Source organism: Rhincodon typus, chromosome 10, assembly GCF_021869965.1.
Source record: "Rhincodon typus isolate 14 chromosome 10, sRhiTyp1.1, whole genome shotgun sequence".
Lineage (NCBI taxonomy): Eukaryota > Metazoa > Chordata > Chondrichthyes > Orectolobiformes > Rhincodontidae > Rhincodon > Rhincodon typus.
The window spans coordinates 5,396,002-5,401,976 of record NC_063341.1 but is presented as its reverse complement, the minus strand read 5'-3'; the positions used below and the strand labels follow the sequence as shown (position 1 = coordinate 5,401,976).

The 5,975-nt window shown below is 42.7% G+C and overlaps 1 protein-coding gene across 7 annotated transcripts in view; it reads left to right on the top strand.

The window, feature by feature from the left end:
* The first annotated feature begins 463 nt into the window (after positions 1-463).
* The window catches only part of fam20b (FAM20B glycosaminoglycan xylosylkinase), a 110,110-nt gene continuing 104,598 nt past the window's right edge, over positions 464-5,975 (top strand). For 2 of the 7 annotated variants that reach the window (XM_048601792.1, XM_048601791.1), the window contains exon 1: positions 464-593. The gene's annotated coding sequence lies outside the window, so the exon portion shown is untranslated. Of the gene's footprint in view, positions 594-667; positions 772-916; positions 1,055-5,975 lie in introns of those variants that run through there. The other 5 variants (XM_048601788.1, XM_048601796.1, XM_048601795.1 and 2 more) reach the window with 4 other exon arrangements.

The following is a 5,975-nucleotide window of genomic DNA, read 5'->3' as shown; positions in this document are numbered from 1 at the left end:
GTTCCTCTCTACACAAATGATGGAAGGTCTGTTGAATTTTTCCATCACTTTGGATACTGGACCTGAAACAAAAGCACGATATTTGCTTCATTTGCAAAGTGTAACAGAAGTTTTGACTACTATCAAGATATTAAAAGTCTTTCATTGCACATTTCTTGTGTACCTCCTGACCTCCTTTCCCTTTTTAAATCCTTTGTCCACATTTTTTAAAGGAAAGTAGGCAAAATTGCCACCCCCTGTTATTACCCTTTTTTAAAATCCCTGTAGCACCACCAGGGGCGGGGTATGTCATTACACAATGACAGGTTTGCATAGGTAATTCCCATTACAAATATTGGCATAGAAATATATGAAATTTAGTGTAGGATTACACTGTATTGGTGTTCATTTGTCCGGTGGTCCCCATTGCAGTGAAATGTTATTCTTGACTCGTCAGTCATACCACGTGGGACAAGGTGGTGGAGTGGTGTTATACCTTTAGAGGGATAGAAATATGAGCGAACAGGAGGGAAATCCAAAAAAAACGTACGCCAGCTGTGCCACCGCTCCAAAGAAGACGATTGAGGGAAATGTTTCGGGCGCACTGCTGAGTGGTGGGTTGGGTTATCTGTCTCCCTAGCGGTTTCCCCTTCCTGTCGGTGCAGCAGGATCAGGGACCGGGTGCGGGTGAAGGTTTTGTTGGCACTCGGAGGGAGGGAGGTCGGTGTGCGGGTACCGCATTGCCATATGATCGGTGAAAAGAGATCGGCAGCGGCGGGACAGTCACGTTGAGTGAGTGAGTGAGTGAGTGAGTGAGTGGGGGGGAGGGCTGGAGGTGTCGCTGCCGCCGCCAAGGCCCCGGAGCGCGAGCCGCCAACCGACCGGGCGCGAGAGGCTGGAAGCAGCTGGTGGGTGAGCGAGCGACAGACAGACAGACGGACGGACGGAGCCCAAGGCTGAAGGCAACGCAGTAAAACAACGTCCGGGCGAAACCGGCAGAGGCCTTTAGGGTGGCCTTTGGACAGAGACCGGCACCGGGAATGTCGTCGGTGAGGTGACGCGACGTTTCCTTCTCGTAAGTCGGGGGGAGGGGCTGGCAGGGATAATCAGGAAAGTGTGAAATGCGTGGCGGACAAAGACCCCGCGAACCCGCGCCCTTCACTTTCCCCACACCCACCTTCCTCACTTTCCCCAGGAACCCCCCTTTCACTCTCCCCACGACCTCCCTCCCTCACTCTCCCCGCGACCTCCCCCCCCCACTCTCCCCGCGACCCCCCCCCCCCTCTCTCCCCCCCCCCCCCCCCCCGCCACCCCCCTGGCCATCAGACTGATTCACGAATGACCCCCATGCCTGCACTCCAGCCCCACACTAGCAGCACCCACATTTCCCCCTATGCGGGGGTCTGGTCCGTACCACTGTCCCCACACACTTCCCCCCCCCCCCCCCCCTTTGCCCCCCCCCCCCCCCATAATATATCCGCTTAAGAATGAATATGTTGTTATGAATCCATCAAAATATTAATTAAGTATATGCAAATAAATAATACATACAGGTTATATCCTCCATCCCAGTGTAAACTTGTAGGCTTTGTCTTGTCTCAGCGTAAGAGGAATGTTTTTTTTGTGAGAGCTCAGATCTGATTGTTTGTTTGTCAAAATTGTGAAGTCGTCCACAATACGTCATGTATGAAGGCTAATTTTGAAGAGAACTTCTGTTGTACGTGGATCTGAAAAAGTAACAGCTTCTCTTGTCATTGTTAAATCATCTTGAAAGGGAGAATTCTTGATGTATCAAAACAATTTAATGGTAAACAGTTTTCAGAGTTTGCAGCATCATAGTTAGCAGGTACATTGTTCTTTATGACTTCCTATGCTTTCAACGAAATTATTTACAAATCTGCTTTTGGCAGAAGTTCAAGTTCTGCATTGTATTTGAAAAGAAGAAACAGTTTTATAATTTAAAATAAACCTAAAATAGTTAAACATTCTTAACGCTCGCTTATTAATTTTATTTCCTTTATAACCAAGAAAGGTATTTTGGAGCATTTATAGGAAATGTAAATAGAATAGGTAATTTCGGATTGAAGTACAAGTTTGTGAATGGAAATTGTAAGTTGTGCTCCAGCAGGCTTCACCTTATTTATACTGCTTGAAGCTAACACCGCATGTACTCAGGAGAGAGCTCTTTGCACTCTGGGCATATGTGATCTCTATTCTCATTGACAAAATTTTTTGACTGCTTGTATTGGGTTGACTAGAGTGTCTCAACTATTTAATTCTGTGCAGTCATTTAAAACATTTTTTCTGTTCTGTGAACTCAGTGGAATGGCTGTCACATTTTAAATTGACATTTCCTTGGAGTTATATTTTATGTGTGATAATACAAATAGAATGAGGTCTTTCTTCTGGGTCTGATGTCGGTTCTCTGCCTATGGCCCATGACGGAGCACTTAACAAGAAGGACTGGAAAGTTGAACACTTTTCTTCTTTAATTTTTCATTTTTCTGTCTTTATATTCTGTTTTGGTTTATTTTTCTGTGTTTAAGATGGCACTGGAGAGTGGCAACACTATACAACACTTTTTGCTGTATTTTATAATGATATACGTGACAATAAATCAAAACAAGACTTTGCCACTAGAATTGTACCAATTTGACTAGTGCTTTCACGTGTTTAAACTTTAAAGTAAAGATCTTAGCTCAGGTTCTGGGCGAGGTTGTTGACTTGCTCGCCGAGCTGGCTTGTTCTCGTTCAGACGTTTCATCACCGTGATAGGTGAAATCATCATTGGAGCCTCCGATGAAGCGATGTTTTATTCTACTCTGCTTGAAATTTATACCAACATCGCTTTATCGGAGGCTTCACTGATTATTTCACCTGGCATGGTGATGAAACGTCTGAACGAGGGCGAGCAAGTCAACAACCTTGCTTTCAGGAGTTATTTGTTGTGTGATATTCTCGATTTGCGGTTTAATGCACCCTAATGTAACTGCTGACTTCATCCTTGCCTTTCATTTATTAAGATTTTGAGTCATGGTAGTTTCTTTTTACATCAGCCTCAATATTTTGAACTCCTCATGTAAAGCTTGCTTTTTGGTTTGCTCAAGTTTTTTTCCTTGAATAAAAGAAATTCAAGACTTGCAAATTCTTTCATTTGCTGTCAAATACCAGCATAACGTTCCAGGATTAGAGATTAATTGGAATCTCCAGGGAAATGTCCTAGGTTCAACCACCTTGAACTTCCTCATTGATGGCCTCCCTTTTATTATAAGGCTAGAATTGGGAATGTTCATCAATGATGATTGAACACTGTTCTGTTGCATTTGCAGCTGTTCACATAATGAAGCTGTCTGTCCTCAAGCAGCAACACCTAGATAACATTAAGGCTTCCACAAATGATTGTCTGTTCTAAGCAATGACCACCTTCAATGTAAGGGCCTGGCCAGATTGCTCTGACATTCAACGAAATTACCATTGCTGAATCCTTACCATCAAAGTTCTGGATGTTACTGTAATCGGAAACTTAATTGGATCAAGTTAAGATCATACATACTGGCGTCAAAAGAGCAGATCAAAAGCTGGGCATTTGAGCGACTTACCTGCCTCCCTATAGCCAATATATCATTGTTCCTTCATTGTCCATGCAAGAAAAGTGCTGAAACTCCCTATTTAATAGTGCTGTGGTAGAGAATTAGATGGGCAGTAATGTTTCAAAATGCATTTTCCGAGGGCAGTTAGAGATGGGCAGTGGTCTTGTTAGCAATAACCACATTCCATGAATTAATTTGGAAAAAAGAAGTATTCTTATCACCTGCAGTTTGCAGCCTGTGTCACAGCCCATATGCCATGGTTAGTATCCATCTTGATTTCCTTTCAGGAACAAAAAACAGAAGTTGCTGAAAGCTCAGCAGGTCTGGCAGCATCTGTGAAGGAAAAAAAATGTCTGTTTTTGTTCCTGATGTACAGCATCCACAGTTCTTTTGGTTTTGATTTCCTTTCAGTCATCCAACACTGCAGCTGTCACAACACACCCATTTTGCAACCCCCACCTCCCATTTTCTCTTTTTATTGAGATCAAACCTTGTTGCAGTACTTGGTTTTCAGGAGTGCAGAATAGAAATCCTTCTTGTCACTTAGTGTCTCCTACCAACTATAAAGCTCAGCCTTTAAAACATAAGTTTGTGCATTTTGTAATGATTTTTGATTGATTTCAACTTGGCTCACTTTTTAAAATCTTGCTGCAAAATGGAACTTCACCCTTCAACTCGTTTCTTTCTAATGAGAAAGGGAGGCTACTTGCGCAGACACAGTTTAAAAGAGATGAAAGTCAATTAATGAGCTTATGTGAACAAATCCTTGAGTCTTCATTTAAGTATGAATTATGTTTTAATTCCTTCTGTGTGATGTTGAGATTTATGATCATTTTGTAGCTGCAGTAGATATTATTTTACCCTGGTTGTTTGCACAGTACCACCTGTTCTTCTAAATGTGTTGCTGTTGAGCTGAAAAGTGACTCTATATCATTCAAACCCTTGGGATGTGGGTTCGAAGGTAATATATTTTTGAACTATGACATAATGTTTGATTTTTAGTGTTTTAATATTTATATCACAGAACCAGAGTACTAATCAAGCATTATAGAATAGAATATCCTTTATAATCACTGAATCGAATATCTCTGAGTCAGTCTTTTGGTTATTTTGTTTAATTTATATTAGGTCCAGTTGATCCAAAGATGTTTTATATTTGTCACTCAGCAAATTCTCACATTGAGCCCAAAAATGGAAACAGAGTCAGTGCTGGAAGTACAGAAGTTGTTACCAGCAGTATGTATAGATGAATCTTGTTTAGATTGAACAATTAAGTGTTGCAAAACTGTCAAGCTTAAATGTTTAATAGTTCATGGCATTACGAGCAAGGCTAGACTTTAATACATCCCTAATTGTCTTGCAAATAAGGTGGTGAGCGACCTTGTGTTGCAGGTGGTGAAAGTGCATACAGAGTGTTACAGGATTTTGACCCGACAACAGTGAAGAATAGGCAATATAATTCCAAGCCAGGATCGTATGTGAGTTGGAGGGAAACTTGCAAATGTTAGTCTTCTCGGGCATTTGCTATCCTAGTTCTATTAGATGGTAGAATTTGTTGGCTTGTGCTGTTGAAAGGGTTATGAATTGTTCCAGTGTATATTTTAGATGATACACACTGTTGCTGTACTGTGCCAGTAGTGGAGGGAGCGAACGTTAAGGTAGTGAACAGGGTTGCTTCTCAAATGGCCTTGGATGGTGTTGAGCATCCTGTGTTGAATGAAGGGTATTTGTCCTGGCAAGTGGCATGTACTCCATGAAACTTTAGACTTGTAGTGGATTGGCTTTGGGGATGTCAGGAGATGAGTTTCCTGCCATCGCATTCCTAGCCTCTGACCCGCTCTTGTAGCTGGAATAATTATAGGCTGCATTTGCTGACACCGAGAAATATGCAGTTATTCTCTAGGGAGGTGATTTCGGCATATGCACGGTTTCCTTGGAGATCAGGACTCGGCTGGAGGGGTTTGGGGTGGAGATTGGGAGTCGGAGGAGGGGTCTTGGAAATCCAGGAAGAGAGGAGAAAGGGAGAAGCCTCTTCAATATCCCCCCGCCCACAGCCAAGTCTTTTCCAATCCTCCCAACATCTATGATCTGCCATCCTCTGGGAGGTGTTTTCTGTCACTGAACCCTGTTTCAGTATCGTGGCTGTTTTGTGCACATGTGTACACTTTGGGCATGGCACAGCAACACGTGCATGCATGGTTTCAAGTGAGCAAGCGGGCGCAGTTGCCACTCAGTTTCGGTGTGAGCAAATACTGCTATATTTATATAAAAACCGAAAGAACTGTGGATGCTGTAAATCAGGAACAAAAACAAAGTTGCTGGAAAAGCTCAGCAGGTCTAGCAGCGTCTGTGAAGGAAACCAAAACGTTAACTCTGTTTTTCCCTTCACAGATGCTGCTAGACCTG